Source organism: Suricata suricatta, chromosome 14, assembly GCF_006229205.1.
Source record: "Suricata suricatta isolate VVHF042 chromosome 14, meerkat_22Aug2017_6uvM2_HiC, whole genome shotgun sequence".
In the NCBI taxonomy this organism is placed as follows: domain Eukaryota; kingdom Metazoa; phylum Chordata; class Mammalia; order Carnivora; family Herpestidae; genus Suricata; species Suricata suricatta.
In genome coordinates, this window is record NC_043713.1 from 3,767,051 (window position 1) to 3,794,230 (window position 27,180).

Sequence of the window (27,180 nt, forward strand, 5' to 3'; positions counted from 1 at the left end):
TTCTGTATGTCATACTTATACAAATATTATATAGTTGATACAATCAAAGTACTACAGAGAGAGACAAAAGCTGAAATATTTATTGAGGCAATATAAGATCAGAACTTTAGAAAGAAAGATATATTTTTGCCTTCCAACTTTTGAAATCTAAGCCTCGTTATATCTGTATTCAGCTGGCTAAGACATCAGTGTCCAATGGCTTTGTAAGCCTATGCTGTGAATGCCACAGAGTAGACAGCTAATCATAGGTACTGTTCACAACAATTAAAGATTCTCCTGTTTGCCCTGAGCAAGATCATAATCACAACGTTGAAGAGATGGTTCCAGGCGTTTGATAATAAAAAAATATTAACAGACTTTAGAGGCCATCAGACCAGCCCTCACTAAAGCCCTTTCCTTGTTTTATACCCCTTTTTAATCCCTACCGTACACCAGAGTCTTGGCCTGATTTGCCACTCCCAGTTCAACCCCACACCATCTCACTGACTTCTGAGGATTTTCTACTTTTGTATGTGTACGTTCCCTAGAAGAATCTCAACAATTCTGGGACATTTACATTGATTTTCAACTTCCTGATCTCTTTCAGTGCAGTATCATAGTCAGGGCACAAAAGTCATATATCAAACATTTATACAATTTAATATGTGTGTAAAACTAAATCGTATCGAAGGCTCAAAATATGTCAAAAATACTCTGACAAATGGCATTCCCAACGGCGTACTAAAAACGACAAGGCTGCTCGAAGGACGTCGTGACAGAGCGGAGCAGAGAGCCACCATGCCACCGTGGCCCCCACCACTCTGGTGTCTTGGTTACTGTCTCAGCCTTGAGCTCTACATGTCAGGGGTGATGGGGCTGGAATAAGATACCCCCAAAATATGTCCTAACAGCAAGTCCCTGTAAATCTAATGTCAGCTAATTTCCATTAAGTCCAGGCTTAGGAACAAGGAGTACTCCAAGCCTCACCCTTGCGAGACTACCCTCTCCATGACAGCAAAGATGGCGCTGAGGAGGAGTCCGTCGAACGCACTGGGCTGATATCAAGCAGCCATCACGGTCAGTGAGGCGTTCTCTCTCCATCATATTTTAAGCCCTGTCTTTTTATCCATGAGTCTGTATGCGTCCAAATGCTAGTTAACTCCCCACCGGAACAAAGTGCCCTGACTTCCAGGAAACAGAGGCCTGAGCACCTACCTCTATTCTTTAATTTGTTTAAGACTATAAAAACAAAACAACAGAAAGCAGCAATCTAATAAATTATGCTTCCAGAAACAGCTGTATCAGAACACAGAACCAGGAAGCACAGGTCTGGTCTGGAAAGGTAAGACAGTAACAAGAGCAAAGGAGCAGCGTAAACACGCGGAAACCCACGCCCTAACACCAGCTGTTCTGATGGCTTACAGATCACAGGTACTCAAATAATTAGTGCTGAACATTCTCGACGGAAACTGAGAACTAGGAGAGGAAAACATAAAAATAATAGATGAATAAACAGACACTTCATCTATATCTCCTGGTTACGTATAAGAACGCAGCATTCTACTGTAATTTACATGAACTTGTAATTCACAAAAACCTGCCCCCGAGCTCAGAAGTGAAGAAAAGATGCTGAAAGTCAGAGGAGACACTTGTCCTCGTTGCTACAAACCGCCTCAAAGAACATCCAGAGCTCTGTGCTGCACATCTCCAAACATCACTAACACTTTTCACAACAAATAAGTTTACATCAATTACTGGCATCTACTCTCTTCAACAACAGTGCGCCGTGGACCGCTATGGAGCATGCACAGTCACTCAGAAGCGGAGCAGCAGAAGAGGACCGAGAATAGAAGCCCAGGTGAGACGTAATTAGGAAAATCTCCTCTGGGGAACAACAAAAGCGAAAATATTAGCGCATTTTAATTGCTACCAAGTAAACAAGTCCTCTGATTGAATTTTAACTTTTACCTGAGCTTAAGTAGACCTGACCAGGGATTTATATAGACTGAGTTGGCAACAGAGGTAAAGAGGTAACATTTTAAATTCAATGATCAAATAATTTAAGGGTGTATGTTTCTAAATTACTTGATTTGAAAATTTGGGCAATTTAACTTTGACAGGTAATAAAACCAATTAAACTGACTAATTATGTGAAGTTACTATCATGTGCTTAAGTAGTAAATAATTACAGTAGTAAAGTACTATATAAATGTACTTTGCACGTTCATACTAAATCAAAATAAAGATGACTACAACTTTGCAGAACACAGAGTGGAGGGAAATGCAATTACGCGCCTACTCCAAAGGGTGATATCAGCACGTCAGCTCTGTGTGAGTTTGTATATATTTCAGTCCTCTCCTGTTACTGTTAAAATTCTTAGAAAGCCCTTTGGCCTCTCAGACCCGTCTGGCTACCTGGACCTGGGCAAAGGGGTATCTCCCTGGCGGTCCAACGAGTCCATAAGCTACGGCCAGCTCAATCTGGCCTGCAGCTGGCTTTCCCTGCTGAGAGTTCAATGTGTCCTATAAAGTTATGGATCATAAAATACCATGGTCCGGTACTGGGCTTCCCCTTTGTTTAAAATAATTAATACTGTTTAGAATCATTATGTACAATTAGCAAAGAAATCACTTCCTTGGTAAAACCAAATTGAAGACTTGAATGAAAATTTGAACAGTCAAATCTTTTGGGAATTTTAAAGAAAATTCCTGAAGTTATACTGCTTATCCAAAGAGTGAATTATCAAAGAAAACACTGCTAACAATTAATAGTTGATAACATGGCGATCTTTCAGTCACGGAAAGGTACTCACTGAACAAATATAGGAGAACACTGAACTCATCTTTTAAGTCTCTAACTTTAAAGTCAGATTTAAAAAAAATTTCCCTTTCTCTTCAAAAATAGGATTTAAATTACAGATTCTTAAATGTCCAAATTCATGAAGACGTTACTATTCACAGTAAGCAAATGATGACATAATATGAGGTATTTTTTTAAATGAAACAGGAAAGGGGTGATGCATGTGGCACGTGTAAGAGTCAATGAAACAAACAAACAAGAAAATAAACATGTAAAAGCATTTTAACAAATCAAAGAAAATTCCTCTGGGACATAACTATTCAATAGTTATTGATAAGGCAGGGTACTTATTCCTAGAAACTATAATTAGACGTGATGTATTCTATCCATTTTCCCCCAGATGTAAAATAGCCACGCTAAATAGTTATTCCTGTCCAGAATGTGCAGTCTATTCTTTTAGCTGAAAGCAAACCTCTAGTAAATTCCTATTTATCTTCTTGCCAATCACGGAATGAATGACTGACACCGCGGAGGCCTTATCTGGGCCTTGTGTCTGCTGCACATTCTGCTAAGTGATGTCATTGCTCCAGCAGACGAAAATAAGCAGATTATTACAGTGACTAGGAGCAAACTAAACATTTGGATTTTTGCATGGACAGATTTACACACTGTCTGTCAGATAAAGCACATTTTGCCTGCTGCTTACACAACAAGAATGTGCCTGACAGCTTCCTCCCGGGGTTAGTATCTGATTACATAAATAGGCCATTCCCCAACATTCCTAAAGACTGACAGTCTGTCTTAGTTTAAAGTGCAATTTCGGACTATCAGCTTTTCTGTCTTGCACACTAGGCTGATTAACATCAGCGCACTTCCTGGAGGTCCAATCAGGTTTCCTCACCGCCTGATTCGGGGCCGCATGAAATGTGGTGGACACAATGGATGGCGAAAAGGCGACTTTAAAACTACTTCTGATGACTGCTCCTCAGGCACATATTGATTGAAAGGTGAAGCATTTTAACATACTTACATGTATGAATATCTACGTAGCATTGCCTCTGAAAGAACTCACAAGTGTATAATGCTTTCTTTAAACCTAGTACTTTTATTTATAAAATTAAATATGATGCAAAATCACGCAACACATTTACATATTGCTATTTTACAGCTGCTCTTTTTTAATGATATTTTCGTGTCATTCCATCAATGAAATAAAACACCAATGATGCATCGCAGTCATATAAGATGACTGCACTGAGCTGAACGCAATGTTTAAAAACTTATCTACCACTAATTAGTATCTCTCCTATCTCCAGCACGACATCCAAAACAAAGTTTATAGAATCAACACGCCAGTAGATGTTGATGCATCTGAAATGGTAGCTTAAAGTCTACTTTGGTGGCAGCAGAAATGGCAGTCAAAAACGATTCATGACTAAGTTGTGTCTGCGTGATTTCACAGACCTGCTGAAAATTAATGATCCTGTATTTTTGTATGCTAAATAATAATAATAATAATAATAATAATAATCATAATAAACCATCACCACCACCAAAATTCTGCAGTTTACTAGAGGCTCAGTTACAAATCAGCCTGGGAGAAACTTTAATAATTACGTTATTCACAAAAAACACAAGCATGAGCTTTTCACACAAATAAAACCTGAATTCAAAGTGGTCTGCTGGATCAAGACAGATAAATTTCCTTCTTATAAGGAAAAAAATTAGGCAGTAGACATTTTTAAGGCAGTACTCAGTATCGTAAGAACTGCAATGTTAGGAAGCCATTTGTTTCTTAATTACTTTCCTTGGCCTCACACTGTTTGGGAGCTGTTGCAAGGAAAAAAACTCAAGCATCTCTACTACTAATATATTAATGAAGCAAATGTCTCCTGAACATCCACAATGGGACAGAATCCTACCGTGTGCTCTGGAAACACAAAGAGAAATAGGACCCAGGCCCCTATCCTGGGTAGGGGTAAAATCTGATAAGGAAGAGAAACAAGCAAACACATAAATTATATTTCAAGCACTAAACGGAGCTCACTCCCAGATGGTGGTCTGCCCAGCCCACCCTGCGCTTCTGGGGGGAAAAGAGTCAGCTCCTCCTTGATCATGCTTCTGCCTTCCCACAAAAAGCCATCTGAAGGTAATGGTTTTCTGAAGCACAGAGCTGAGCATCACGCACACAGACAAACCTACTCTAACAGCAGAGCCCCCCGCGCCCTCCTCTTCCCCCAGAACGGCTTCACGTATGGTTTGTACACTCTGATACATTAAATACTAACAGTTAGCTTAAAGGGTCTTATTGCCTAATACTAAATGTATTTCGTCTTTTTCATTTGTTTCTTGACACCAGCACTAATGAACTGTCATGGAACCAGTTTTGGGAATCACAAGGGGTGAGGTCCCTTACAATGGCAAACAATCAGAAGTCATAAACACGATATTGTCTCCAGTAATTTCAGCTGTAACTTTCAAACATTCATACCCAGACCAACCAGATGAAAGATGTTGCTTCAGGTCAGCTCTGATGGATCCCTCAGAAATATCAACATTATTGCTTTTATTTTATTATGTACCACACTTCATAACTGTACACTGCAGAGTACAATAAAAACTCTGCTACACAGCTTGACTACTTATTAAACAGGTCAAAAGTTACTATAACAAATAACTTGTCCTACTCAGGGTCCATTAATAACATATCTTGTTGCTGCTCAGATAAGGGAATTTTTTAAAAACACAAAAATAAAGCAACAGAGGAGAAATGTAAACCAGTTTGAAATCTTTTGTATACCCAAGTTTCCTTCCCAGATTTCCGTTGCACGTCCACAGTTACCTACAGTTATCTCTCTTTGCAAGCATATGACCAACAACTCTGAAAAACTGATTAGAAATTGAGATCAATTAAAAAAAAAAAGGAAGGCCGATAAAAAACTGTAAAGAGAAACAGTACATTGCTATCTGTGAGCTCTCAGACAAGATGCGCAGCGACAGAGCCCACATGGGTCCAAAAGTACCTGCGGGTACAAGCAGTGCCTGCCTCTCAAAGATGGCATCCGCCCAAGGGGAGCGCCACATCCAAGTACACCGGAGAACTGGCCGCTGGCTGACTGGTCAGGGGAGGTAGTACAGCCACCTCTGCTGGACCAGGCAGACGCTTTCTAGAGAGAAACACCAGTGCCCATGGAAGCTGACAGCTACAATGACGAAACGCGAAACAACTGGTGACAGGAGATTAAAAAGGAAACAAAAAAGCTAATGATCATTAAGGTGTCCCAGGAAATGTGTATGTGTGTGTGTATATATATATATATATATATATATATATATATATATGGTATCAACAAATTCTTCCAAATCAAGGAACTCCGTCTACAGACGGCTGGGTGGTAAAACGTGGGCATGTCCCATGCCTCCCATTACCCGGAACGAAGGACGGGAGGGAGGCCACGGCCTCGGCCACAACTCCCAGAAGTTAATGGCTGCCGAAGCAGACATCATAAAAGGTGTTTGCCATCAACATAAAATATGGCTAAACGTAATCAAGTAGCACAAAGTATATGGACAAATGACTTGCGCACTTAGCAACATTAATTTTCACAAAACATAAACTACTTTAGGAACTTAAAATTTTTATATAAACCAAAGTTTGACATTCACTGTAAAGTAAATCCACATTTTTCAAAATATTTAGGTGAGAACTTCTACTTATCTTTTTAACTGACTAAATTTTTGCAGAATCTGTAACCGACTCGCTATCACAGGAATTAAGTAAAAGGAAATACTTGATGAGTTACAGATTTCATCAGCACCCAGCACCTAAGAGATGCTCAATAAATTGGCAGGAATGAAAAATATGGATTTTTTCATTACGTTGGTATATCAGAAAGCTAAATATCCACAAGACACTTGTAAATATTGCTGAGAAATACGGAGTAAGCCACGAGAACTACTAACCGCAGTCCAGAGGGGTGATTATTCCCTACAAATTAGCAGAAGGAAACAACTTCTTCATCAATCACATTAATCAGTGGTGTTTCAGTCATCTGAAACATGTCGAATATTTGCATCTGATGCGCTTGTGAACAGTCACTGCTACCGGTGCACGGGAGAGGCTGTAATTGGTTTAAATCGGCCTGGCCCATCTGTCTTTAATACTCTTATTACAAGGCAGTAACCAGAGAACTATTAGCGCTGCACTATAAGCTGTAAGATCTTTACCCGTTCTTAAATCATTTAAAAATAATGAGAGCTTTAGCCTTTATCTAATTAACGAGTGCCTTCTTTGAATTAGAAAAACTGTATCATTTACCCACGGTTGTTTAGTAAATTGGCTTGGCGGCACGCAAGCTGATGTGGGGTAGCGGTGGCACTGTCTTGTTCCTGGCTTCTTATTACTTGAATTATAATTCAATGATCACCTTAGATCATGGGCTATTCATAAATCAGAAGCCTGACATCAGATGAAAAATTGTATTAATATATGAAACTTATTATATAGTACAAACTGCTCTCTTGATAAATTACATTGTTCAAACTTGACAATGATTGCATTTAAAACATTATTCCTGTTTGCTGTTTTACAGACTGAAACCTCTTCATGAAAAATTTACAATGCTCCTCTGTGTTTTGGAGTCAGAGGGCAATAGTAGCAAATGGCAGACAGAAACCATACTTTAGATCTGCTGGCAGCTGCAGAGGACAGAGGACGCTTCTGAGGAGGGAAAACCCTCCGCCGCATTCTCCCGGTCTCCATCTCGGGCTTTATGAAGATGCTAATTGTCCTCACCCGCAGAAGCACAGTAAATAATAAAATTTTAATTTCAGCTTACAGGATTGCTTTCTTCTCCTATGTAGGTGTTTCACAGAAATTTATAGTCATAAATGTTTCACAGAAATTTATAGCAGGAGAGGAAAAAATACAGGGGCAAACCCATGAAGTTTAATTTGAATTGAGGCCGGGCTCCTTAGATGATGCGTTATGACAAATGCTTTTTGCCAAGGCTGACTGGGTAACTCAAGCTGTAGTTCCATATTATTTACATTAATTACATGAAGGCGGCTTTGTTAATGGTACATTCTGGTGTGGGTCGCAGCATGATATGCTAATGATCTAAGAAAAATCTGCATCTCCAATATTTATGATAATTTGTAATAGGAAATAGGGTTGCTTTTATTTCTTTCTCCTCACTAGAATAAAAAAGTCAGTACAAAACAATTTTATTCAGAGAAGAAAGGAAAAAGTTCTAATCGCCAAGACATTTAAGTGTTATAAACAAAAGAGAAGACTCTTATTGTTAGGGGTATTGTCATAGCCCGTGACAAAGTGATAATATGGCAGTTCAGCGTGAGGTGTGCATCAAGCCGAATTGAACAGGGAGAAAGCAGAAATGTAAAGTATAACGTCCATCACCAAATTATCTCCTGTTATTATGTGTTCCCACCCTCCTTCCTCACAGCTACCCGCAACAAGAAAGAAGATAGGCTTCAAATAAACACAGTTAATTTGCACTAAGGTGCATTCATTATACGAAGGCTATTATGCTAGAAGATATTTGATATTTTTATAAAATCATTATACCTTTTGAGAAACTTACGGCGAGACTATATAATCCCCAAAGATGGAAAACACAAAGACATATGAATTTATATGTATTAAATATCAGCATATTTTATCCATTTGTTATTCTTATAAATTATGTCTAAACTTATAAAATGTCAAAAATAATAGTAATTTGCCACTTAAGGCTTTTGGAAGTATGAAAACTAAAAGACAGAACTGTTTAAGAAATCAAATATCATACATTGAAAAGACAAAGATTTTGTGTTTATTAATGGTCAAATTATGCTACCTATATTTTCCAAAGACTGTTTAAAAATTTTAAGCAGATGTTTCATTTTATTATTAGGAGTCAATAAGCATCAATAAACCGCAGATAATTTTGGCAAGATAAAGCTATGTATTTTCAAATGAACAATGTGTTATAGGATTAAAGGTCCTATATAAATGTATCCTATTCAACAGAATAGAAAAACAAAAAATCTTAGAAAAAAAACCTGTAGATAGGATGCTTTGTAAATATTTTGTATTAAAACTAGAGCCAAAATCTTATGGATTAGTATTCTTAAATACAACTTATTAGTATGCTGGGTTTTTAAGTCATATTTAAATATCATAACAGCATAAGTTTCTAGGATCATACATAATTAAAAAAAAAAAGGTAATTAGGCTTTCTAAAGACTAGATACTGGAAACAATATTGAGAGTTTTTCTCTAATCTATAAACACTTAATACACAGTTTAGATATTCTATGTTCAATAAGATTAACAGAGATCAAGATAGTGGTCACTTCTGGAGAAAGGAAAAAAATATATGCATAGAGAAGAACACAGAAGACTTCAAAGGTGATGGTTATGTTCTGGCCCTTAAGCTGCATGGGAGACCCATAGGCGGTGGATGACAGCTATCATTACTCTTGATACTACACAGAATAAATAAATAAATAAATAAATATATATATATATATATAGCATAAATATATATGCAGAATACACCAATATATATTGCATATATATGCAATACAAATATATATTCTATACAGAATATATACTGCGTGTATTTACACAATAGAATGCACAGACAGTATGTGTACACACTACACATATAGCGTATGCATGTGAAATACAGAGTATGTGTGCGTATACACATATACACAAGCACTATGTGCTTATATACACTACCAAAGGAAGAATAAAATGAGTTGAGGAAAATATAACAAAATCTGGATATTTTCTTTTTCTTTTTTTCTTTTCCTTTTAGAGAAAGAGAGGGAGAGAGAGAGACCGGCAGAGGAAGAAAGAGAGAATCTGAAGCAGGCTTCACATTCAGCATGCAGCCCCATGTGGGGCTCGATCCCACAGCCCGGGAATGGTGACCTGAGCTGAAATCAAGAGCCCATGAGGCACCAAGGCACCACCCTTCTGTTTTCCTTTTATCTGAATAAAAATTAAAAAAAATTTTTTTCTAATGTTTTATTTGTTTTTGAGAGAGAGAGAGAGAGACAGCATGAGCAGGGGAGGGTCAGGGAGAGAGGGAGATACAGAATCTGAAGCAGGCTCCAGGCTCTGAGCTGTCAGCCCAGAGCCCCACATGGGGCTCGAACCCACGAACCGTGAGATCATGACCTGAGCCGAAGCCGGATGCTTAACCGACTGAGCCACCCAGGCGCCCCTGAATAAAAATTTTTAATAGAGGAGAGATTATTTCTCAAAACTTCCATGGACAAATATATTACTATACAATAATAACTAAAGCTCAGAAATGGACCCATGGCCTCATAAGGGAATGCTTACATTAGACACTCAAAACCACAACAATGAAAAATAGCATTTCTATAAAATCATCAATATTTATTACAGTAAAATATGAATTTCGTAAAGAAATCGTTTATCTCTATATAAGTAGCTCATCATATGCTAATTAGCAGACATTTCTCAGAGAAACACTATAATCAAAACTTTTAGAATACCAGATCTTAAAAATTATTTAATCCAACACACTTACTTTACTAATGACAAAATAACCTCAAGAGGTTTCTTATTCTTAAACTGCTAGATAGTACCAATATCCAGTTCTTTTGCCCCTTCACGTAGGACTCGTTCAGTCATAAAACACAGCCTGCTGGACCCCTTATCCCAGGAGGCGGACAATTCTGGTTTAAGACATTAAACCATTCAAGTTGATCCAGTAAAGAAGCCAGACAGACTGAGGTGGGCTGGGCTCACTCACTCATCCACCAAACATTTATAGACCATCAAATAAATGACAGGTAATATTAAGAGGTCTGGAAATTAAATAATGAATACACTCTGCGATGAAGCCATTAGAAATGGCTTCCCCAGGATATGTGAGCTCCTTACCACGATCTCTAAGAACTGAGAGAATGCAGGCCCCGATTACGTCTCCAACACTCTTACTACCTTCCTGCTTACCATGGATCAGCCACATCTGCCTTCTTCCCGTTCATAAAACTTGCAAGGTTTATATATTTAATTTTTAGATAGGTCAGCAGGTAGGTGGGTAAGTGGCTGGGTGGGTGTGTAGAGGACTGATGGATGAATAAACAGGAAGTCTAAAAGCGACGTGGACAAGTAAGCCAACAATGACAACACGTGGTGATAAGTAAGAAGATAAACGGTGTGGGGAACTACACAGAACGGGAAATCCTCTTAAGGTTTACACTTAACGTTTAATGCGAAGATCAGAGGCCAATTGGGTTCTTCAAAACTTTTGAAGAAGATTAAAATAAAAGAAATCTACTATAAAGGTCTAATTATGCTAAGGTGACAATTATGGCCTGTGTCTCAAGACGTCTCTGGTCACTTGGACAAATGAGTACAGAGGACAGGATCTAACGCTAAAGCAGAAGAATCACGTAACTGAATGCACGAGAAATGAAATCACCTTCTAAGCCCCTTGGTTCAATGAACAAAAGCTCCTCCATCTGTTAATTGGAAAACAGAAAGCTTTCTATGATTTACTCTATAAAACATGAAGGCCATAAAAGTATGCTCAGAAATCAGAGTATTTATGAATCGCCACAGACAATAGCTAGTGAGCCGGGAGCATTAATTGCAAACTCTCTGACAATTCAGATATGATAAGTCCTTCTAATCTAGTGGATAAAACATGTACTGGCTTTTGATACATTCTCTTTTCCTTTCCTAAGGACAAAAGTAAAACTGGGCCTCCTCAGCAAGAACAAATACCAATCAACACTCACTACTGTCTGCACGTAGAAACAAGGTCCACCTTATTTTTCTCTTAAGAGGATCATAATTGGGATTACATTCTGATCTTTAAAATATTGACCAATTAAAGTTGGCCATGAAATCTGTATACAAGAAACGGAAATCTTTTACATAAAGCAAGACTCACAACATTTTACTGAATGTGTTTCACATGTGACATATTTCTATCATCACAGAAAACAGATATGATGACACAGGACCTTCAAAAAATTCTCCGCAATTGACTTTTTATCAGGCGTCAGTTATGACCCACAACCCATTCTTCAGAATGGATATCTTGGGTGTTACATTACACCCTGTACTTTAGACAAGCATGTAGCTCACTTCACTTCTTTCTCTCCTATTCGGAATTTAAGATGTTTACCGACTATTTCTGAAACTCTGTATTAGGCAATTGCACTAAATTATAGAGTTCGGGAGACTGAATTACAAATGGAGAAAAAAGTTACTCAGAAATAATACTACTATATTCAAAAGACAAAATTTACGTGAATTGTAGAATATTCGTCATCCTATTAATAATTCCGGATGTTAGTCCAGATTTAACATAGAAATGTTAAAATCATCTTATTTTGCTGTATCTAGTAGTCAACAGAAAAAAAAACTATACAATCACGTATTCCCTTCCCTCAAAACTTATATATGTTGTCTTATACCTGTTTAATTCAAGGCTAAAAATTTCAAAGTTTATTCTAAAATAAAAATAAAATGCAGAACAAGCATGTGCGTGACCATAATTAGGTACAGAGAGGCACTCAGCTTGTTCCAATGCTAAGAAGGCGCTGACGTTTCCTCTTCTCTAACACCGGAGACCTGAGCCCATCCTTCTGAAGGCACGTGCGCCACACACGACAGGCAATGACCACATTCTGCAGACACTGTCACGTGGCCAGCCCGGGCCTGAGGTGTGCACGCACCGACATCTGTTACGGATCATCTTCTCCCTTCTTGATGGACTGCTCTAAATTTTGTTCAAGATGCCCTTATGTGTCTGACAACCTGTACAAGCCAAACATTTCAGCAAAATTTCCAAATTAATGCTGAGAGCACTTCCCAACATTTTGTTCTATAGTGTTCACTCTGGCTGATTGTGTCCTAAATAATAAACTGTGGCCTCTGGCGATTTTTCTCAGAATGTTTATGATGAGAACCCATTCATCTAAATCTGCTGGGCAGTGGAATAAAATAAATCAAGAATTTCCCAAATATAACAATATTTGTGTTCAGTCGATAATTGATGACTGCAGCTGCGCTAATTAAAACCCTTCTGAGCTTCATTAATCTTGGTCACCGGGACCGATTGCCATGCACCACACCTCGCGCAAAGCCCCGTGCCCTTGCGTTCGGGTCACACGCAGGTGGGCCTTACTCCTAAACTTCCCGGGACGACGTGAAATGTTTCAATTTGATATGTATAATAAGCATAATACACAAGTAGGTGGCCATTCAGGGCAGATCTCTGTCAGACTCTTAATCGTGAAAGGAATAAATTAAATTTCTTAGGTCAGATAACATTTTTATTATATATTTTCTGCTTGCTAAAAAGGAAAGCAATGTGTCACCAGCTCAGGCATAAATAGAGCCCTCTAGGAATCGCCCCACGGTGTGAGGCCGGCCCCAGGGCCACGGGTCACACCCGCGGGCAGCAGGCCCCCTCCCAGGGACAGGAGCACCATCCATATTGGAGAAAAGACGACATTTGAATAAGAATTCCTATTAAGAGATGATTGTAATGTTCAACTAGGTTTATAAGAATAATTATAAACATCTACTAAATGTAACCTCTTCAAAGTCTGTCCTGTAGGAGGTACGGAGTTTCTCCTGCGAACAGAGAGCAGCACGAGTGGTGGCTGACAGACACGGGAGCCCCGTCACGATCCCTGTGCTCACTGCCCTCTAAGCACGTCCAGAAACTGTCTGCATTCTCACACTCACTTTCTCAGGGAAGGCTTGCTGAGAGCCTAGAGAAATGTGTGGCATCTGAGGCAGGCCCGGGTGACAGCAGGGGACAAAGTCCACCAAGTCTCTGCTCTCATCCGCAGGCTTTTGTCTAAGAGGTGGAAGAAGAAGTGAGTAAATATGAAATAGGCCACGAGGTGGGAAGAACTCTGAAGAAACCCGAGCAGGGTAGGAACACGGGCCGCTGGTACTCACTAGGCTGCGTGCTCAGGGAAAGTGGCTCAGACAGAACGACCCAGGGGCAGACGCCTCATGGAAATGAAAGCACCGCCCTTCATTTGGACATAAGTCAATAAAGTCTGAATAATAAAGTTTTAGGCTGAGGCATATATGTACGGCAAAAAAATTTTTTTTTATGTTTATTTATTTTGAGAAAGAAAGACAGAGTGCGAGCATGGGAGGGACAGAGAGAGAAGGAGACAGAGAATCCGAAGCAGGCTCCACGCCCTGAGCTGTCAGCACAGAGCCTGATGTGGGACTCGAACTCACAGATCTTGAGATCATGACCTGAGCCAAAGGCGAAGGCTTACACAACTGAGCCACCCAGGTGCTCCCATATTTATACATTTACCAAAGGCAAAATTTTCACGTATTTCACACAGTAGACTCAGGTACCAGGTTCGTCAGCCCTTAGAGGTGGGTGCCAGCACTGGAACCTTGGCATGTGGGGAGACGCGGAGGGACACAGACAGGGGTGTGAATGGTGTCTTGAACATCAACAAGAGTTACACAGTAGGTTTCAGATGTAACAAAGCTGAAGAATTCTGGAAGAAACGAATCAAAGGAAGAAGGGAACTGGGTAACCATGATATCTATCCTTGAAAGATAATGAGTATTTATAAAATCCCTTGGTAAGTTTTGACTTAAACATTTTAAAAAAGTCTGAATAAGATCGATTTGCATCTTTAAGAGGCAAAAATGCTACTACACATTTGTGGTGTTCACTTAAAAAAAATCTTACTTTTACTCCAATGAAATAGACTCTATCAAAGAAACAATGTACCGTTTCACCTAATACCTATTCTGTAGCTTCAATTATATTTTCATGAATGTGCCTATTTTTTCCCTTTAATTTTAACATAACAGTTGATGCCCTAAAGTTTTCCTTCTTTAATGATGAGCCTCCTTAGAAACAAGAGTTAGTTATTCATTAATAATCTATGCCCAGAACAGTAAAAATGAAATCTGCTTTAGCTGTTAGCTGGTCTTACACTCCCTAAGGGGACACCTGACGCCCTACAACCCACTCTCGAGCCCTGCACGGCTCGGGAGCGCACAGGGCCAGCTGCTTGCGCAGGCCCGCAGGGGTGGGAAGCCCGCTGTCCGAGAAGGCCTTTAGGAATGTGCTAGAGACTTTGGGGGGTGGGGTTTCCGGGGGCCATGGCACCTCTACTGCTTTGCTTGTTGGTACAGATGGAAAATCTTTTTAAAAAATTTTTTAATGTTTATTTATTTTTGAGGGGGGATGGGGCAGAGAGAGAGGGAGACACAGAACTCAAAGCTGACAAGGGGCTCAAACTCACCGACTGGAGACCATGACCTGAGCCAAAGTCAGACACTTAAGTGACTGAGCCACCAGGGGCCGCTGCAGAGGGAAAATCTTAACGAACAAATCCGACCCTTCCCAGCGCCCCACCCACCCAAGGACAACTCAGGACACAAGTCTCCTCATGAGGACACACTCAGGAATGTCCCACATAAGGTCTCGGTTACGGTTACTCCCCACACGCCCCTCTAAGGTGGACACTCCGAGCTAGACACTGTGAGCAGAGACACAAAGTAACTTGCCCAGAGTCACACCAGTGTCACCGCAGGAATCCAAAAGCCCTATGTAGCTGTGAGCCTGTGCTCCCCCACTTGATGCAGAGCAGCAGACGACGTGGATTTCTAAATGAGACTACGCTGTGTGTCTTGGCAGGCCATCTAATATTCAAGCATATACAACAGGACAAAGGTCCATGTGGTCAGGAAGGAGCTGGCAAAGAGCAAGGCTGGAAAGAGGGCTTCTCAACTGCAATCGGAGACTTTCCCACCTGAGCGCCGCGGTCAGGGCCCCGCGGCTGTGGGTGGAGCACGCAGTTTTAGGAGTCCGAGACAGATGAGAGAGGCCGCGGGCCTTCCAGACGACTTTGCTGCTGTCTTTCCAGCCATCACAGTTTAACGACACGGAGACAGCATCAAAGTGTAAAGTACAGTCGCCCCTTGAAAAACACGTGTGTGAATGGCACGGGTCCACTTACAGGCAGGTTTTACACACACACAGTAGTATACTGTACTGTAAATATCTTTTCTCTTCCTTATTTATGATTTTTCTTAATAACATTTTCTTGTCTCCAGCTCACTTTCTTTTAAGAACACAGTATATAATACATGTGACATACAAAATATGTGTTAACTGCTTTTGTCACCAGTAAGGTTGGTAAGGTTCCGGTCAACGGTGAGCTATTAATAACCAAGTAAGTTTGTGAGGAGCCAAAAGTTAGATACGGATTTTCAACTGTGCCAGGGCAGGGGGTATCATCACCCCCAATCCCAACACTGCTTCGGGGTAAGCTCTAGGTGACCACATTTATAGTTCTTTACTTGTTACACGTACTGATGTTCTAGCTTCTGGAAAACCTGAAGCAGAGAACCCAATGTTCATCAAAACCACGGAGTCTGCATTCGAGCTACTGGTAATGAACCCGAGCACCACGTATTTCCTGTCATGAACTATCTCGTGCACACACCATCCTAACAAGGCCTCACGTAGATTCCTTGTTTTCCACACGATGCCAAAGAAAGAAATATCCCTGTTTTAGACGCAGAGTTCACATTACCAAAACCAACCGAAAGCACCGCAGGCACAGACAGCTGGTCACGGGGGGCTGGGGGTCCTCGTCCACGCAGACCAGAGGAAATGGCAAACTCTGGTGCCACCAAAACCAGTTTAAAACCATTTACAAATGATGGTCATGAATGACACTTCCCTACCAAACGAGAGTGGCATCCTGTTGTCTTGTCCGAACTCTCTGGCCACAGCCGACCTAGAAGCTTCTGGCTTTCCTGTACACACTCGTTTCCGTTCGGTTAGTGTCCTCAGATACGGGCCTATCCTTCCTGCAGCTCAGGCTTTAGTTTTCTTATAACTTCCTCTGGAACCTTCTCTTTCTCTTTTTTAAAGGTTATTTATTTTGAGAAAGAGGGAGAGAACAAGAGAGAGAGCGAGCAGGAGGGGCAAAGAGAAAGGGAGAGAGAGAAACCCAAGCAGGCTCCGTGACATCAGTACAGACCCAGAGGCAGGTGCTCGAACCCACAAATCATGAAGTCTGGATACTCAACGGACTGAGCCACCCAGGTGCCCCTCTTCTATACCTTTCTAAGATTTTGTTGTTTTAATTCTCCTCAAAGAATTTCAAAACCTTCTAGTTAAACCTGCAAACGACTGTGTTATCTTTATTTCCAGTAAGTAATAAACTTCTCTGGAACTTGAAAAGATCATCATGCACCAGGATGACGCACGGGGTCACATTCCTCACCATTCTGCAGCTCAGATCATGGTGAAGCATTCTTCCCTGTCTTCACACGTGTTTCAACGAAACAGGTAAGTTCAGAAAACAACTTTCTTCGGTGAAAAATCCCGTATGAGCTCAGGACTGTAAAACTCTAACATATACACATTTTGAAGCAAAGGTGTATTTCTACAAATTAATGGATGTGTAACTAGAAAAAGATACAGCACCTGTAAACTGAAGAGTTCCCAAATCCTCAAAAACCTAGCTAAAGACAAAAAAAAATCAGCACAAACATACAAAAAAGCCCTAAAGAAAGGGAGAAATAATATGCAAAAAAGACTGCTCGTCTGAAAGAAGGATAAAAACAGGATTTTCTGAGAAGCAATGTGGCTTCCTTATCTTTTATTGCATTTTATAACTGTCATAAAATAAAGATGATTACTTTAAAGAGGAAAAAAAAAACCCTTTTATTTCTTTTAAATTAAGAGGTATCACACTGGGAGACTCCTTTCAATGGCTGGAAAAAAAATGTGGTCACACAATGCAATTTGCTGACAGCAGACGTACACATGTTGTCAACTTTCTCCTTCATTAACCACATGACAAAGCTCCGTTACAAGTACAAGGGGAGGCTTCAGGAGGAGTTGCTTCGCCTGTGTTTCCACTGGCAGCTTCTTCCTCATGTTTGTCAAGACAGAAAGAAGGATTAAAAAAAAAAAGTCTTTAGTTTAAATTAAAAAAAAAAAAGCAAACCAATAGGATTTTTCCATTCTTGGTGAAAATCATGGAAACCTGGTGACTTGTGAGTTCTAAGCTTTGGGTTTCTGAACTGAAATTAACAATTCAAGGACGGGGGGGCGCCTGGGTGGCTCAGTCAGCCTAGGTATCCAGCTCTTGGTTTCGGCTCAGGTCATGTTCTTACAGTTGGGGGTCGAGCCCCACATGGGGCTCTGGGCTGGCAGTGTGGAGCCTGCTTGGGATTCTCTCTCTCCCTCTCTCACTGCTCCTCACCGCCGCAACTAGCATTGTTTCTGTTTCTCTCAACAAAATAAATACACTTAAAAATTTTTTTTAAAAATATTCAAAGTTTACACTTTTGAAGCAGGGAAAGGTCTTAGAGCGAAGGATGTGAGGACAAGTATTTTTCAACCACAGCCCAAAGAGAAAAACACACAGAGGCTGACAGCAGGGAAGAAGTGTGACGTGAACGACAGAAAATGCTGGAAGTGTGATTTCTGGCGAATCTTGACATATGTGCAAGTCGGTAATATGCACGTATGTGTATCTCCTCCCAAGTCATTCCTCGATGGTTATGCCACAGGACTGTTATGCAAACCATCATTGTTCTGCTTGGGGCTATACCGCTTAGTTTTTCCAATGAAAGTGTATAGAAAACTAAGTATAAATGTAATTCGATTTCTATTAATCTCACCCCCCTCCCAGTAAAGCATCCCAAGAAGATCATTATGAGAGAAGTCTGACGGCACGAACAGAAAACCTTCGTGCACGCCACTCTGAGGACAAAATCATTTTCGTATTTTCTAGAGACACTCAGTGCGTAAAGGAGACTTCCGACGCCTTCCAGAAAGGCTTTAACTGCTGTGTATCCTCCAACACGGGAAACAGGTTTTTATTACCGCCGCACATCCCAACATTCTATCTAACGGGGGCTAGCTACTCTTTGGTGTTCGCTACTACTATATATAAAACTACTGAAGATCAAGATTCCTGCGAAATATTCTTACATTTTCCCCCAGTTTATAAAACGGTGATAGGACTTTTGTAAACATTTATTTTTCCTCCTGAGTCGCTAGCATCTCCCAAAAATTAGTTCTAAGTATTACTAGATAAATTACATACGAGACCATCACACTGATATGCGTTAATTCAAAGTTTCAAGGAATTATTTTACTTAGATTTTTGAGCAGCTACATTTACCAGTTCCTCCAGTCTGGGACCTCATTTCCAAGTATGTAAGTTTCTCCTCCTGTTTTAAAAACCAATTTTAAACATCAGCTTGGTAGTACAACTACTTTAAAATTAATTTCATTAATTTGACCTCTTTCCTCATTTGTAAATGGATTTACTTATATTCTGAAATTACATGTTTTTCTAACATACTGGTAAAATGGTTCTCAATTCAAGATAATACCTTCTGCAAGAATTAAGTCAGGCTGTTCTGTTTAAACTCAATCTCTTTCTTATAGACCTTCAATGTGTATTTTAGAACTTTCTTCAAATAGTTTAAGATTCACTTATCCTTCCAATTATCCTGCCATAATTTCCTTTTGTTGTTGAAATGGCTTAGAAATACAATAAAGTTATGATGATTTTCTCAGTTTTTTGAATGTCAGCAAAAACCAAACAAAAGGAAACTACTAAGAAGTAAAAGGAACTGAGAAAACAAAGTATTCTTCATTTCGTATGACACACTCTATCAATAATCCTTACTATACTAAACAACGAAAAAGGAAGCTACTCCCTTATTGTATAACGAAAACCATGGTTTTACAGCGGTTTTCTAAGCTGGAGAGCTGCGGGAACTACTTCTGCTCTCTCCTTACTCCTGGTTTTGAGGGACGGACATCTCTCCGTAGACTCTCTGGACAATGAACAGCCCAGAGGGTTGGCCCCACGCACACGGGCGCGAACATGACCGCCAGGAGCGCGGGTGAGCCTCCCCATCCTTTCACGGCTCTCGAATTCCTTTCAGCTGTTAGAGACTTTCAGTTGCAAGGAGGAGGTTTAAGGCTGACTAAAACTGAGTAAAGATTCTCGCCTCGCTCAGGGATCTCTTCTGCCCTTCCTGTCGCCTTCTGAGCCCGGCCCCCCCGAAGGCAGGAGCGCGTCCTGTTCTCTCTATATGGGTCACAGATGGCCTGAGCCACATGCTCTACTCCAGAATCATCAATCAGGATCACTTGGCTCTTCCTCCTTCTGGTATTTCACGTTCAGAGCTCGCTTTTCAGTCATTGGTTGCGAGACTCCATGCCCTTCGCTGCTTCTCAGCCACAGCTCCCTTCGATTTATTTAGGGCAGACCATCAAGGGGTAGTTTCACTCTGAACAGCTTTTCCTGGATAACTTTCAAAACTGCCTCTGGTACATGTTCTGGGCCCTTTCAGATCGCTTACGAATGAGGGCGTTAGCTTTTCTTCTCATACTTCACCATTTTGACAATTCTAAACATAGGACTCTATATGTAGTTTTAAACCCTTAACGTCGCAACAAATTGAAAATTTTTGGAAAATCCATCAGATTTTTTCAGTACTTCTTATAAGAGGCACTCCCATTATCTGCCACATTTATAACATGCATACGGCTTTCTGAAGCACAAGTTGACTGTAAGCAGTAAGTTAACATACTATTCCAAAAGCCACTGTAAGAAAAGCATATAGATGAATATTAAACATACCATCCAAACGGATTTGGTCACTGCTCATAAATATTTGTCTGTGTTAATGACACGAACACATGCTACATGAAGAAGAACAAGAAACCATCTGTGGCCTAAAGAGCCGAGGCCCCAGAGAAACGACATTCCCCTGCAGAGGGGGAAGCCCGCACACGGGAGCGCTCAGCACTTGGGGCACTGCGTCCACCGTGGGAAGTCGGGGGGCCTTCTGAGAAGCGCACCCGGAAGATGGGCCCAGGTCAATCCTGCGAGAGGGGAGGGGAAAGCAAGGCAGGCCAGGCAGGTGGAAGGAACCACGGGTGCGGCCGCGGCAAACAGGGGAGGAAGAAGGGAGTCCAGGGAGGCTGAGAGGTAGACAGGTCAGATCACAAGAGCTCTCTGGATCAGCGCTTGAGAGGAGAGGGTCTTGGAGTGCAACTGCTTTAAGTTAATTTCCCTGAAATCTGACACTTCTTTCTGTATATTTAAGAACGTACAGGTCTTTTCCTGAACTATACTTAATATATAAGCTAAATGGCATATTTCACAGAAGACGCAGTTAGCGTGGTTGCCAGGCATTCACTAGCGGAGGCAAGGTACATAAACACAAATGGGAAAACGAGACACATCCCTTCGAGGCCCTGCTGTTACCCTGCCAGGTGAGATCTGCACTCTCACTCAGAAACTTCATACTTACTAAACTGTCCCAGCACAGACCCAGGCAGTGGAAAGAGAGGGAAACGCCCTAAGCAAGATTCTGGGATTCTTTGAGCATAACCTCATCCCCTCCGCTACAGACCTAAGGCTTTAGAGCCGGAGTAAGCACAGGATTAAACCAAATCAGATTCCGTAGTTACGGGCACGGGAAGAGTGTGAACAACAGACGTGCTTCCTGAGCTGCTGTGCTCTGTGAACCTCTGTGAATCATTACTTTTAAAGAAACAACCAAGCTAAGGTGGATGGGTATGGCGTTCTTTTGTTCATTTTCTTGTCTCAGAACATACTTCTCTCTGTTGGAAATTAAGAGAATCAAGTTTGTGTTGAAGTGAAAATTATATAATTTTCATTTTGAACCTCATGTAATCTTGATCTGATAAAGTTGGCCGAAAGGCAGAGTTTTGAGTAAGTATTTTTCATTTATTTAACTCTTTGGCTTACTTCAACCAAGGGATAATTTTTACCAAGGATGAAACAGTAAGTGTTCAAAAAGTGGAAATTCAATTACTACAACAATAAAAATATTATAAAACACATAAGCCTGACAGAGTTGTTCACCAACAGGTGACTTTCAAAGCACCACCCACTGCGTCTCAGCTTCGTGGGCAGATGGGAGAAGCACTTTTGGATCTGAGGGCCCGTGAAGAGAGGGTGAGATTGTGCAGGTAAGAGTACAAAGAACAATCTATGTAAAATAAGCAAAGAGTTATTTAAATAGTGCATTAACCAGGTCAAAGTAAATGGAAATAAGTCACACTAAAAAAAAAATCACTAGAAAAATCTTCAGGGGTTTAAAGAAGGTCACTGTTTTTCAAGAGAGATCCACATGGAGCAGAAAGGAAAAATACAAACATAGAAGGAAAAACTGCCGCAGCACCAATATGGACAATACCACTGCTGCACTGAACGTCACAGATCACCGTGGGAGAGATGGAAATGCATCAGGAAATGAGGATTTTAAAATCTTGTACACAGTATACCTTTTTATATAAGCAAATATAAAATAATGTATTTCAAATATGAAAAAGCACATGTAACAATGTTCTAATGGAGTTTCTAAGAGGCTGTAAATTTATGGGCCGATACAGAGAAAATGAAACTGGTTACTGAATTAGATTCAAGATACTTATATTAGACACCTGTCATTTCTAACACATTTGCTAGGTTGCACAGGCAATTCAGCAGTGAATAAAGTAATCTAAGATCTCAAAGAGCTGACAATTTAGATACAATATGAAGAAGACAGATCTTCACCAATCAACTTTTTCAAAAAATATTAAATGCATCAATGTCTGAATGAAACAACACAAAGATTAAAGAGATATAATTCCCAAGACATTAGGCTATGAAGAATAAAAATCATGAATTTTTCCCAGAAATATGATAAAAAACTATAATCCAGAGGCTAAATTTTCATGATTAGAAAAACAATGTTCATGCGGCACCTGCGTGGCCTGTTCAGTGAAGCATCCAACTCTTGATTTTGGCTCAGGTCATGACCCCAGAGTCGTGGGATCCAGCCCCACATCAGGCTCCACGCAGAGCTTGAGCCTGCTTAGGACTCTCTCTTTCTCTGCCCCTCCCCGCCCCCTCACTCTCAAAAATAAATGAACATTAAAAAAAAAAAAAAACAATGTTCAAAATTATAGAATGATAACCATAGCAACAGGGTACAAACTTACTCATGAGATAGTATGAAGAACTTAGCTTCTATTGAACCTGATATTTTTAAGTGACATGTTGGGGACTTGAATCTAAAGATAGCCAGGAAGACTGCCTATACCTCTTTTTTAATGACTTTCATCAGCAAATTTCCCCAAAATCTATGCACATTGACCCCAAAGCTGCTTAGAAAACAATCTTCCTTATTTTTTTTCAGTATAAAAGCTTTAAAATGATTCTAAAATTATCATCACTGGCCCTGACCTTTCAATTCATTTATTCACTGAGGGACTTCTATGACTCAGGCACTGTTACAGGCACTTGGGTGGACACAGAGGCAAGAAATAGGAAAAATAAATACATAAGTTATACTTTTATACAATTATTATCTCAAACTCCCAAAATGATGTCAACCAGTTCACAGATTTCATTAAACTTTCGCAATCTGTCTGCCCAGTAAGAGCTGGCCCCAACACGCTGAAGCACAAGACGTGTGGTCAGAAAAATCCAGACGGTCCAATGGCACAAAGTGGGGGCATGCCTCGCAATGAGATGGGAACACGGGGGCAGAATGCAAGACAGCAGCGGTGGCCAGAGGCTCGACCTCAGAGGCGACAACAGGAGTCTGATTAAAATGAGGCACCAGGCTAGGGTGCTGTGCAAAGAAATGATGTGTCCTGACTTTCAGCAAGAATGTGTTTGCATGCTGAGAACAGAGGCGTGAGGGAAGGAGCAATCAGAAAGATGTTAGAGTAATTCAGACATGAGATGATGGTGCATTTTGCCAAGATTTTAGAAAGGAAGTGGTGAGAAGTGACCGAATTCTGAACATATTTTGAATTTCATGGACAGGATGTGGGACGTGAGAGAGAGGTCCAGGATGACTCCAAGGTGCAGAGCCCATGTAAACAGAAGGGTGGAGTTTTCAGGAACTGAGACATGGAAGTCTATAATGGAATTGCTTGGGGAGGGGGGGCTTGAGATGAGATGAATCACTCTGTTTCCGGAAGTTAAATTTGAGATGTCTATTAGACATGCAAGTGACAAGACAAAATCAACAGATGAAAATACATGTATGCAGTTCAGGAGCAAGGTCTGAGCTGAAGACACAAATTTGTGACTTGCTGGCCCATAAATGCTAACTACAGCCACAATCTTGGATGGGATCCCCAAAGGAACAACACAGATACAGAAGAGGCAAGGACCAAGGCCTGCACCCACTTCACCATTTCGAGTTTGGAGAGAAGGGCCAGGATCCACAAAACGGACCAGACAAGGAACAGACAGGTAAGGATCAAGAAAAGGCCATGAAAGTGTAGTGTCTTAAAAGCCATGTGAAGAACTACATTGTAGGAGAGAGTCGACGCAAAGCCTTAGATTCTCATCTTACTGCTGGGCAGTTCTAAAATAAGAACACTGGTCTGGAATCTCAGACGCCATCGCACTGCAATATGCATGCGGGGGTGGTCTTCAGTTGAGTATTAAACATTCACACATACAATTTTCATAAAATTGAATTTTGTTTGTCCAAGAACACACTCTTTCCTTCCTTCCTCAGATCTCCTTACTGATTTATACATTCTGTGGTGCTTTCTGTTTCCCGGGATTCCTCATGTCCATGAGGACATGCAGCTCACTGCCATGACCTGTGTCATTGTCTCCTCCACCTTCCTCACTGCCCAATTTACTAATTCTCATACTTTCTGATACGGCTTCACAAATGTGCCTTTCAATACACATTCATAAAAACATGCAGAGTTTCTAGATATTTACAGTAGGAGTACCTGTCTATACTGCTTAATAACTGGAAATACATTTTCCGATGGCTGACAGTTCTATGCACCGAGTTGGCAAGGCTCCAGACCCCAGTCAATCAAGTAAACACTAATCTAGGTGTCTTTGTGAAAGTATTTTATAAGACGTGCTAAGATCTAAATTCTGTTGACTTCAAGTAAGGGAGATTACTACCGTGGACTTTGAACAACATGGGTTTGAAATGCATGGGTGCCTTTCTACACAGAAGTTTTGTATGAATACAGTATGTAACTGTAAGTGTATTTTATCTTCCTTATGATTTTGTTAATAACATTTCTTGTCTTTAGCTTACTTAATTGTAGGAATAGAGTTTACAATACACAAGACATATAAAAGATGCTTTAATCAATGGTTTATGTTATCGGGAAGGCTTCTGGTCAATAGTGGGTTACTAATAGTTAAGCTGTGGGGAGTCAAAAGATATACATGAATTTTTGAGTGTGTGGGGGTTCAGTGCCCCTAACCCTGTGCAGTTCAAAGGTCAACTGTATCTGTGTATGCAATTAGCTCAGTCTCCTGGGGAGACCCCGGATGATTACACTGTGTGGCGCCAACGGTAACTATTCTAACAATTTTGCACGGGCAATGGCAGCTGTTTTCTCTGCCAATACAGATGTGTCCGGATGAAACTGTGATGTAAATATATTACCACAGTCCAGTCTACAACTAACCCTGAATTACATTTATCAGCATGAAACAGAACAGTACAAATACATCGAGTCCACCCGCAGTGAACCCTCTTGGTTATTTTCATTGAACGTTTTAATGTGCTTCCTCAAGAATTAAAAACAGCTGCTTAAAAAAAAAAAAAAGGAAAACAAACTTTAAGTTTTGTCTGTTTTCCCTCCAAAGTCCATCATTAGACAATATTCACTCAGGACATCGTCAGAGAACTAACAACACCAGGAACAAAACTGTGGAAATGGTGAACCAGCTACAAATAGTTAATAACTCCTAGGCAGGCAAAAGCGGGGAAAACAAATTACTGATGGCTGTGAAATCACTGATTAAAGTATCTAAGGAAAGATGCACATTCTAAAATCAGACAAAGTGTTGGAAACCAACAATCTAGTTTAAAACAAATAACCCGACATGTACTTACCTGACTCCCAAAGAAACGCCCATATCTATAATAGACTGTGGAATAAACTATTCATGAGCTTAGCATCTACATTAATGCTTCGTGCCACTTATTTTGAATTAAAATAACCAGAACAAAACAATGTAAAGCAACCTTTAATAAGAGAAAACACAGCACCAGAATTTTAAAAAATGCCCCACCTTTGAGTAGCTGGTCATGAATGTGCAAACAATTAGGCTATAAACCTTCCTAGAAAGAACTTCAACATTGCTGTTGAGGTTAGAACGCACACATGAAAAGTGAGGCGGGGGGAGGAAAACAACAGGACCACCGTGCCATCGCCATCGCGGCGGACCGTGGTGGGCAGCGACGCTCCCTCGCGGCTTCACAGACAGGCCAGCTCCGCGCCAGCTCCGCGCCAGCGGACGGACCGAACAGACCCGGCAGCGCGAGCCGGCGGCACAAGGTCCCAGGCCGGTGACCACAACGGAAGGAGTCGCTCGCTGCCCGGTCCAGGAAGTGGTATTTTTCACAGGGCCACCTCGGCTCCTGTCCTAACAAACAAAGCAACAGCCATGCGATGGCCGATGGAAGGGAGCAGAGACAGGGGGCACGTACTTTAAGGAGCACCTGGAAGAGAGGGAGAAGAGGCAGGGCCACGTCTGCTTGAGTGTTTAGAAAGAATGGGGTTAGACACCCAACAGATACAGAGAGTCGTCAGTGAGAGTAATCGCCCGAAGAAAAGGTAGCACTGGGGAAAAAGCAGCAGCACAAGAAAGGAGACACGGCCCAAAACAGCAACATTCACAGCAGTGACCCCAGGAATTACCAAAGTTAGTTGCCCCTCTCTATCGGGGCTATTTTGCGGGGCAAGAAGGCAAAATTCAGGGCCAGAAGACATAAAGATGCCTACAAAATAGCAAGTATATAGTTGTATACAACTCTTAAGTTTTTTAAGTCTTTTATTTAAAAAGGAAAAATTGAATTAAATTTTAAAATCCTATAATGTCAAACAAGGATCTGAAGAACAACGACAAACATCCAGAGTACAAGTGTTACCATCACAACACCCAAGATGAAGATGAACAAAAGCTTAGAAACCATCAACTTTCTACAAACGGCAGGACGATATTTTAATTGTACCACAGTAAGGCAGGTTTCAAGGCACAGGAGAATCTTTCCTTGCAATGTGATTCTTAACAAGTACTCATGATCGCATAGTCAAAGAAGGGGCAAAATGTCTAGTTAATTATTTAATGCAAAAAAGCATGTGTGAAGAGATGGTTTTATGTTTGATTTTGACAACAAATACGTGTAGAAATATAAATCTAATGTAATGCAATAAAAGGGTAAGGTATGCCCTGCTGGCTAAAACTCCCTCCACACTAGCAAAAATATGTAGGTTTTAATAATACATATCTTAGTAAAGTGCACCTGAGCCTTTAAATCTGGACATGCTCCC

General features: G+C 40.7%; 1 protein-coding gene and 1 long non-coding RNA gene across 10 annotated transcripts in view; both read right to left on the minus strand.

The window, feature by feature from the left end:
- Positions 1 to 27,180, minus strand: part of ZNF407 (zinc finger protein 407) — a 473,145-nt gene that overhangs the window by 235,542 nt on the left and 210,423 nt on the right. The window lies entirely within an intron of this gene.
- LOC115277555 overlaps positions 14,266 to 27,180 on the minus strand; it is a 56,882-nt gene continuing 43,967 nt past the window's right edge. The window contains exon 4 of the long non-coding RNA XR_003902413.1: positions 14,266 to 14,320. This is a non-coding gene — a long non-coding RNA (uncharacterized LOC115277555). The remainder of the gene's footprint in view (positions 14,321 to 27,180) is intronic.